The following is a 10,420-nucleotide window of genomic DNA, read 5'->3' on the forward strand; positions in this document are numbered from 1 at the left end:
GTAGAAGGGGACAGAATCTGATGGTGTTGCAGCTAAACTTATAATTGCATTCGCTATCATAAATGTTTAACTGATTACCGGCAAATAAACAACCCCAGCGAATCTGCAGTAACTACCTCGCTATCCTGGTTTTCTTCTCCCATAAAGAATTTAGCATCTCCCTCACAACCAGCCAGACGACTACAAAAATACTTCCCTCTTTCATTCTTTAAAAGAAAAAAAAAAGAGGAAAAAGATGAAATATTTTCTCTGTGGTTACTGAGACCTCTCTGTATTTCAAGTGATACTGACCTAAAAAGGTTGATCAAAGCCTGTTGGAACTCCGCAGCCTGCAGCGAGCAATAAATTGGTCCATTCCGTGTTTTTGCACCGACAAATTATTCTCCTGAGTCCTAACATTCTTGGTAGCGTCTCAATTAGCTGGAGACAGATGTAGCAAGTATTCCACATTTAATGTTTAATAGATTTTTCAATATTTTAACATTTCTAGCCCTAGTTAAAATGGGAATGCTCCATTTCATGAAAATAATAACTATTTGCTTATAATTCCCACATAAACGGCGAGTTTGCACGGTGTACGTGACAGCATCCTATCTGCCCGAGACGCTTCTCCGTCGGTTTAAATCCCTGCAGGCTATTCTGTCGTGTTGAAGTGGCTCACAGCATCTCTCCTTTCATGTGGCTGTTAAAAGACAATATTTCTCCTGGTTTTGTGGAGGATAGACTTTCTCCAGACACTATTCCCCCCTGCTTTAGGCACGGATGATCTGGGAGAAAAAAGAAAAGAAAATTTGACTGAAAGATGGATGGAACAAACCGTACAACCAAAAAAGTTGCATATTAACTGCACTCGGTTGACGTGCGCACATTTAGCTTTTATTTACATTATTTTTAGGAGCTTCTATGTGTTTACTCACAGAAACCATGCATTCATTGTTTTTTTAAGTATAAAGAATTGGTTCACACAAAAATGTAACTAATTCATTATTTACTCATCCTCATGTCAATCCAAACTCGTATAGGCCTTAATCAAGTTAGACGCCATATTGAATTTAACACAGATGAAAACTAGGCACGCACTGTATAAAGATCCTAGATCTTTCAATATTCACAACTTGGAGCTTTATTGTACTATATACGATTTGTATGTCTGTCCCTCGTTTTCAACCCATGGCTTGTTTCCACCATGGGCTAATATATATATTTTTTTCTTGCATCTTTAAATGTATATCTCATGACATTTTCTCGCAATTCAAAAAAAAAAAAAAAGTCTAAAAGTTTTGAGGAAAAGAATTACGAGAAACAAAGTAAGTTTTGAGAGATATAAATGAGAGAAACAAAGTTCGAATTGTGAGATGTAAACTTATAAACCGTTATCTGAGAAATTGTTGACTTGTAATTTTGAGAAAAAGTCTCAATTGTTAGATATAAATGTAAAATTGCGAGAAATAAATTCATAATTATGTATTAAAAGATCACAATTATCTTTCATCTTTGCAATTTTTTCTGAAATTATTTAAATGTGCTATAAAACTGGTCTATACATGTGCTATTTTCCAACTCTTCTGAAGTCATTAGACTTTTAGGAACAGGTTTAAATTAAATTTTTTATTAAATTTTAATCTCCCGCTGGAACAACATGAGGGTAGTAAATCATTTTTTATACATTTTAAACAAGTAATGGATTTCATGAGCAGCGACACCGGCCTGTCCATTGTCTTTGAATGGTTTGCTAGAGAGCAGTATCATGGGAAGATCTAAGTAGATGACATGCTCTCGTTGAATTATGGGGCCACAAAAGTAATCACGTCAAGATGTATGTGTCTGTATAACATATCTGCATTCACCCGCCCCATCAATCACTTCATCAAAGAGCCAAGGTTCTGGAGAGACAGGAACATGTGCTTAAACTCTCATTGTTTTGGAGAGGGCATGTCATATTAACCCTTGGAAATGAAGTTGTACCAGCGAGCTCGCAGCCAGATTTTTAACGCTGACTGATCTAAGTGCTTTTCAAGCATCATTTATCACAAACGGCTGGAAGGCCATGCAGTATGACGTGAAGATGTAACTGATCTTCATAACTAGACAACTGGAGTGATTTGGTTTTGACTGGTCTGACTGTGTTATTTTTTAGGACAGGAGCACAGTTCAAGGTATTAATGTTGTTCTGAATAAATACAGCTAATTTAATTTGCCTAATAAACATGCATTACAAGGAATTACATCAAATCTTTAGAAAAATTTTTTAAATAGTAAATAGTTTTAAGCAACAAAGCTAAAATTAGTATTAAATAATAATTCAGATTTTATTATATATTGTTTGAATATTAAATAATATTTTAAATACAGTTTAAATAAGATTAAATAGGATTTTGATTAAATAATATTTAAATATGATTCTAAAATACTTAAAATGCATTTTAAATATTCCGTTTTTAATTACTACTACTAATATTATTAATAATAATATCATAACATAATAGTAGTTCATTATTAAGTACTTAGAGTATATAATATTATATTAAATATTTGTATTATTATTAATAATAAATATCCTACAGTGGTTGCAAAATGTGCCTATTTGTATTGCCTTGCTGTGAAAATGAATATGTTGGGAATTATCAAAAATAATAATTTTTACTGGAGCACCATTTAAGGTATTAACGTTGATTTGAATAAATATTGTTAATGTAATCGTAATTAAAAAATTTAATAACCATGGTTTGCAAGGAATCTTTTCAATAAAAAAATAGTGAATAATTTAATTACATTTACATATAACATATTGTTAAAATATTAAATAATATTTTAAATGTCAAACAATTTGAAATAATAATAATAATAGTATGCTGATAAAATAACATTTAAATAGTATTATAAAATAATTTAAATATTTAGAATTATTAAACTATATTATATTCATTAGAAATACTAGTTTCAAGAAAATATTTTATACAAGCATGTTTATTATTTTATATTATTGTATACATATTTTATATTTATTCATGAATATCCTACAATTATTGCAAAATGTGCCTTTTTAAGAATATAAATATTTAAATGTAGAGTAATATCAATAAGCATCCTTTTTATTGCATTGATGACTAATTATAAAGAATTATAAGCTGTCAGGAAAAGCTATGCTTAAAAATATTATTTGAAATGATCTGAAACCTCTAAACACTGGCACTGCTATCAATGTTCAATGTTGTGTAACAGATGAAAGCCTGGGCTATATAATGTTTTTATTAACATAATTTTTTTTTAATTAATTCTCATGGTTTATTTGCTTTAATGTTGAAACATTTAAAAATTAGAACCAGCAATAATAATTTGAAACTGTGTTCTTCAGGCAATTATTACTCATCAACATTCGTGTGTGGAAAAAAATTAGGTGTTTAGGATCACGAAAGCGCCAAAACAGTTAACAATTACATTTGCGCAGCACACACGGGGACATAAATAACTGACTGATCCTGTGCGAGTAAACCTTCCAGGAAAATAACAGCTCAAACAACCCATTTACCACTCTGAAACAACATCATAATCCTTCTGTCTCCGGGGTTAAGTGGAATGCCAATACAGTATTGACAAAATGTCAGTCTGCCACACCGAATCCTTGTTCACGCACTGCTTTATATGAGGATACAGCCTGTGCAGATAGACACGCAAGTTTATCACTCGAGGTCAAGCCATCCAACGCAGTGACAGGCTTAAGTTTCATCGATTCATGCTTGATAGCTTTAAATTGACTCTGAGACAATGGGGCGTCTTTGTTAGATTTGTTGTAGGCAAGTGCTGAAGCCATTCTTTAGAGGTACAGCAAAACGCTAATTCTCTCGCTGCCTTTCGTTTTTTGCTCAACTCCAAGAACCACAGCATTTGGCAAACCAACAGTGACCTAAAGTTGACCTTTCTGTTGAAAGAGTGACGTCATTGTTCCATTGTTCATTAAAAAAACGGACCTTTCCCCAACTCTCAGAGGTAGCAGTGGAATTGCAAATCTCTCTATTTCTCTTCAGAGAGTGTCTGCCCGGCTTCAGCAAGCCGCTATCCATTGGTTTTAGAGCTGAATGCAGCTGTGAGTGGGAATTGGCAGCAGTATAACGGCTTTTATTGCTACACATTGGCTCAGTGGGTTCGAGACTACCACTGTGCATAATTAACTGCCAATGAAATGTTCCCTTGAGTCAATCTGTCTGCTTTATTAACAAAGTAATGTGGCTATGCTTTAATTGGCTCTTTTATTGTTAGCCAAATGAGATCAAATGATAGAACACATGGTTGCAAAGAGGAGACCATTAGTGGACACAGGCTCTATAAGTAGATGTTAGGGGAGGTGTAATATGTCCATATCCTGCTTGTCATGATGGGTTTTTGTTTGTTTCCTTGGCTCTGGGTTGGTGGCTCAGAAAGTGTGAATACAGCTAATAAACTATGGTTTGTTTTAAAGGAGTTTCTAGCATTTTTTGAATGTGAATATTTTAGAATTGTGATTTTTTTTAGCATTATGTGAAGTTATAGAAATTTAGATGTTAGTATAGCATGTAGCTTAGCAAGCTACGTTATTAACATTAGCAATAACAAAAGTATGCTGCTACTTTGTTTCAGTGTATTTCAAGTTCCTTAGAAAGCTTTTATGTGCTAGTAATTTGGAAAGTAAAAAGTGATTATTATACGATTAAGTGATTTTATTTGGTAATGAATTGGAGGCATCTCAGCTAATAAAAATATATTCTAAGAACAGTTTGCTCCCATTAATGTTATGTTTCTATGAAAATTCAGTACCACTACCTTTGTAGTTTGTTATGCAGTGTTAAAGGGATAGTTCACGCAAAATTTAACATATTGTCATTAATTACCCTCATTTCGTTCCAAACCTTTGTTCATCTTCGCAACACAAATTAAGATATTTTTTATGAAATCCAAGAGCTTTCTAACCCTGCACAGACAGCAACGCAACTGCCATGTACTACGCCTAGATAGATAGCAAGGACATCGTTAAAATACTCCATTTGACATCAGGGTTTCAACCTTAATGTTATGACGCTATGAGAAAACCCATTTGTGCGCAAACAACAACAAAAAACAACAACATTTCATTTATTTTCTTCCTTGTCAGTCTTCCATGAGCGTTCACGACAGTATTACAGTGCATGTGATGCTGCTGACGCAGGAGCCGGTGTTTTGACGTAGAACAGCATGTGCTGTGCCTTGTTTACAAGCAGAGGAAGACATACACTGTGCATAAAACTTCTACGTAAACATGTCTAAAGATTTTGACCGAGAGGATGACTTGCAAAGTTTTGCCCAGCTTAACTTATTTAAACCAGAATATAGACAATGAACTAAGAGTGACTTGTAGTTTCATTACTGTTTAACCAATGATGTCACGTGGACTCACATGTTCCGAAGATGAATGAAGGTCGCACAGGTTTGAACAATATCATTGAGTTATTAATGACAGTTTTTATTTAGTTTGAACTATCCCTTTAAGGAAACGTTACATTTTAGAATTTTTGCAAATGAGGGAATGTTCTTTTTGAACGTTCTGAATCAAATGATACGTTTTAACAACCGCTAGCTGAACATCCAATTAAAATTTTTCTGAAAACAAAATGTTTCATTAACGATGTATAACTAACATTTTTGTGCCAAACTTTTGAGAACATTATTCAAGACCAGACAACTCCAAATGTACATTCATTACTGGAAGAACATTTGTTTGTAACTTTGAGTCAACATTGTAAAAACATTTGTTAGCTTGTTAGCTGGGCTAGCACTAGTTCAACCTAATGAGGTGCAAAGGATGTGCGATAGGTGTTTAACATTTTTTACACAAAAATCCATACAATACACAAATTACCATCAACAAATTATGATCAAAACCATTTCACCACCATTATTCTTAGAAATGTACACTGTCAGTTATGGTTTTGTGACATCCGAGTGCACACAAATGTCATAAATGCGATCATTCCTACGTGACTTGAAGGCAGCAGTTCTGCAGGGTAAAAGAACATCATCCCATAATTGATTGCATCGCTTCAAGGTCTTTTGTAAGCTAATTGAATCGAAAGGCAAACATATTACATCTCTGCTGCGACAACTTTGCTCAAGCGAGATTTAAAACTGACGTTTGCTGTAGTTGAACCAGCCCTCAGCAGCAGAATAATGACTGTGATCACTGGGTGTCGGATTTAAGACTGATTAATCATAGTTCATTGTGAATGCTGGAGATTTATGCTGCTGTTACTGATCGTCACAATCCAAGTACGAGACAATTATCCTTTAAACGTGATCCTGTAACTGATATATTTATATGATATTTCATGCAGAGAATGTTTGCCTAATGTTGCTTTGTGTAGATGCTACAGTGTGATGCTACAATTACTCTATATGGCTAAACGAGATTTTACAAATTTAGATTAACTCATTAATATTAATTTTGTATGTATTTTGTATATAGCTCAATTGCTAAATTGGTGTCTCTGTAATACAACAGAAAATGTGCAATTAAATTCCATAATTTAGCAAATATTGATTTTATTATATTAACTGCAAGTAATTTGATTAACTAAGCAGCATGATGTAATTGAATCCATGTATGTATTTATTTGTATGTTTGTTTGTCTGGATTCCACAAACCTCGCCAACATATTTAAAGATTTTCATTTCTAGGGCTGCAAGGTTTTCTTTTTCTACAGAGTACAAAATATTTTGTGCATCTAAAGGAATTCTCATGCTTTGAATGTAATTTCTAGGCAAAAGCAAAGTGTTTGCAACTAAATTCTGCTTGTGGAAAACATTTGGTTTATAGTTATTCTGAAATATCTAGAGATGACGTGAGTCATATCAGTTTGTTCAACCACATTTTTTAGCCTCAAAAGATCAATCTACAAATGAAAACATAGGGCATATTATTGTAATTTTGAATAGCATTATAGAAGCTTGCCCAAGTTCTTCAGTCAAGTGTGTAGATCATTAGTATAATTTTATTTATTCCAAGTTTCGTGGCCAAATTTGGAAGAACACCCAGTGGGAAAGAAAACCTGTTGTGAGCAGATAATTATTTACATCTTTCCTGTGGACAACATGTGCTTCACTTCCTGGCAACACATGTTCAGTCTGAAAATGTCACAGAAGTCTTGTGAATTAGATCATGGGACGTTTCCAAGGGCAAGTTTCACACCTGCCCAAACTACTGTTTGCAGATGGACGACGGCCAGAGGAAATCAGCATTTGGCAAACAGCTCCAAAGAATTACCCAGGGGCATCAATCAAGTCCAAACCATTCAGAAAAGTTCAAGAAGCAGAAAGGACAAACCAGTCTCATAAGAAAAGCAACTTTTTTAAGAGCAAGCAAGTCCAGAATATTTGTTCCAACCAGCAACGATGGTGATACGCAAAAGCAACAGCAGACTTTTTTTATATGTATTATTATTATTTTTGTTTTAGAGTTTCTATTTCTGCAACGACTGAAACAACAAAAAACTATAACAATTATGATCTCGGGTACTGATTATGAGCTTCATTTAAACCTAAACGTGTCTAATGTGAGTTTGAATATCATTTTGCATGAGCTTTATAACCATTCTGAAAGCAGATAATAAAAATTAATTAAACAAAAAACACATGAACGTTAAAATTGTGAACTTAATACGAACAAGTGTATTCCAAGTCAAAGAGTGTATGAGTCACTCAGTATGTACTTTTAATAAGTTAACAATGCTTTAAAATTTATGGATTCGATTATGTACTTGTGCAAAGAGACTCTGCCCACAAGCTCTTCGGGTAAGCTGTCACTTCTTAATTAATTTAGTTGTGTCTTATAGCCATGTCCTGTCTGGACAGACAAATTATTTTCGCTGGTTTTTACACAATATAATTTTCAGCTAAGACCAGAATTTTTTTTTTTTATACGTTTTGGCTGAAAACGAAACTGCTGAAAATAAGTTTCAAAGTACTAGTTTTTTCAAAATTAAACTTTTATCATCTTGAAACACGAATTTACAAAAAAACTTGAATTTTATATTCAACGCTTTTTCTTGACGAATTTGTACGTATTTTACAAGTTGGCTAATGCATACACATTTGTACGACCCGACGATTTCTGTGAGGGGTAGGTTTAGGGTCGGGGCTAGGGGTGTTCCCTTCGTACAAATTCATATGAATCCTTGTTATATATATATATATATATATATATATATATATATATATATATATTTTTTTTTTTTTTTTTTTTTTTTTTTGTAAAAATAGGATGAATTTGTTAAAGTAAGGTCATACAAATTTAAATGAATTAGCCACCTCGTAAAATATGTTCAAATTGCCATTACGTTGGTAATGTAATGTGAATCTATATTATGTGTTCAGTCTATGGGCATGCACAAGTTTCTTTACAAAGTGACATTGCCAACAACTGGCCTGGCATGCATTAAGCTTTTTAGTAGTTTTCGCAGATGCATGTGCACAGGTATCGTTTTGACAAGGTTGCTGTCTTTATGCAAAACATTTCAAAAATCCAAAGGATAAACTTTGTAAAATTACCTTTACTGCATCACGTCTAAGGACACAATATCATCTGTCAGTTCACAAAAAAAGAAAAAGTGATTGAATTGCCATGAGATTGTGTTGGAAAGAGCCATGAAATTGTAGCACCAAGCATAGCTAGAAGAACACAACCAAAGGCCTAAACGGAGACTACAAGGACATCAAACACACCTTCCATGCCTTCAAAGGGATTCCACAGGCCCATTTCCTATCGCATTTCACTGGCGTACACTCTAAACAGCAGACACGAATCAACAGAGAATTACCTGCAAAGTAGGTCTTAGTTCCTCTCCTCCCAAAAGCTGCATCATTAACATCCTGCCAGAGATGGATGGTGACTTTCTGCATCAGCTGTTGGCTGCCAGAGAGAGGGACCAGGGGGCTCGCTTTCAACCGTTCCTTGGCCTGCACGCTGACCTGCCCCTGGTTCTTATTTAACAGTCACCAGGCCACGACCTGAAATAAAGCAGAAAGAGAGACACAAACTAATAAAAACGACTTGGCAGTGGGACCAAAGTCCCATTGTCCCCAAAGAAATTAGAGGCAGTAATCATTCCGAGGTGGTTAAATGTTATGGATGCATACGCTTCCGTCCTCCATCCTGATTCTGCATACCTGCCTGCCCGTGTCAGGACAAAAGGCCACGGTTGGAAGTGTCCAATTTTGTCTTGCTTGACAGGTCAAAAGTGACGAATGGCAGCCGTTCCTGAAAGAAGGTTACGTTTAAACACAGTGAAAGGCAATGAGGGGGGAATACTTCCCTGACAATGACTGCTAAATCATTGTCAGGGAAACTAATGATAAGGAATCATAAGACAATAGGGATAGCATGACAGATCGGCCACAAACTTGTGCACCTTAATCACCCGCTGTCTGTTTCCCCCAGCATTCATCTTTATTTTGCATAGACATGTACATATTCTGCTGCTTCTTGAATGGATACATCAGCTTGTCAGTGCAAGTGTCACACTAAACTTTATTTAAATTGTACATATAGCAGTGTTCTTTGTTGTGGGCCGGGATGATGAATGGAATCAAATAATAATGACAAAGAATGTCTCGGCTGCCTTGAGCTCCCAGAGTGAGAGCCATAAGACACCACAAGACCAGCGAAATAAGCTGGCAGTGAAGATATCATTCAATTTTACGCAAAATATTTAGATGGAAAACCATTATTTTAATATGTTAGCATGACTACTGACAATTTATAGTAGTTCCTGAATTCTAGGGATGTCAGTTTAAGACATTGTGTGTGTGTGTGTGACTGATTATAAAATAAATAAATCAACAAAAAATTGTGCAAGAAAAAGTTTATTTTGATATAATTGTAAATAATAATAATACTAATAATAATGCTGTTAAATGTGCACATTTAAATTCTACATGACAGGATATTTTGGGGTGTTTGTCAGCAAAATATGTATGAGATTTAAGTTAGATAATTAAACACCAGATCTTGTAATTAAATTGAATGAAAAATATAATGAATTACAAGATCTACTGTTCAATTTAATGAATTAATCACAATTAATCTCATATATAAATATTTAATTTATTTTTACATATTTATAATTATTTATTAATTCATTCATTTCTTTTTTCATTAATTTATGATAGATATTGTGCTCTGGTATGCGATACTGTTACCAAATGGCTTTCATTAGGAACAAAACAACTCTCTTCTTATTGTCTGCAATCAAACATCCTAGACCGCTGTTGTGCAAATCTGTCGCACCTGTTGTAGTAATTTCAAAAAACACACAAGTGAGAAGAACAAACAGAAAATAAGCCATGTGACGGTGGCATCTTGACAAGTCTTTAAGTAATTCCTACAAGAACAAACACCCTTGGGCTGCCTGGCTTC

The 10,420-nt window shown here is 34.2% G+C and overlaps 1 long non-coding RNA gene across 1 annotated transcript; it reads right to left on the bottom strand.

The window, feature by feature from the left end:
- Window positions 1-327: 327 nt before the first annotated feature.
- On the bottom strand, window positions 328-9,475 carry LOC113097460 (uncharacterized). Its single transcript, XR_003288867.1, has 3 exons — window positions 9,172-9,475; window positions 8,823-9,012; window positions 328-767 (listed from the first exon to the last, which is right to left on the bottom strand). It is a non-coding gene; the product is annotated as an uncharacterized LOC113097460 (long non-coding RNA).
- Window positions 9,476-10,420: the final 945 nt, after the last annotated feature.

Source organism: Carassius auratus, unplaced genomic scaffold (genome assembly GCF_003368295.1).
Source record: "Carassius auratus strain Wakin unplaced genomic scaffold, ASM336829v1 scaf_tig00216282, whole genome shotgun sequence".
Taxonomy (NCBI): Eukaryota; Metazoa; Chordata; class Actinopteri; order Cypriniformes; family Cyprinidae; genus Carassius; species Carassius auratus.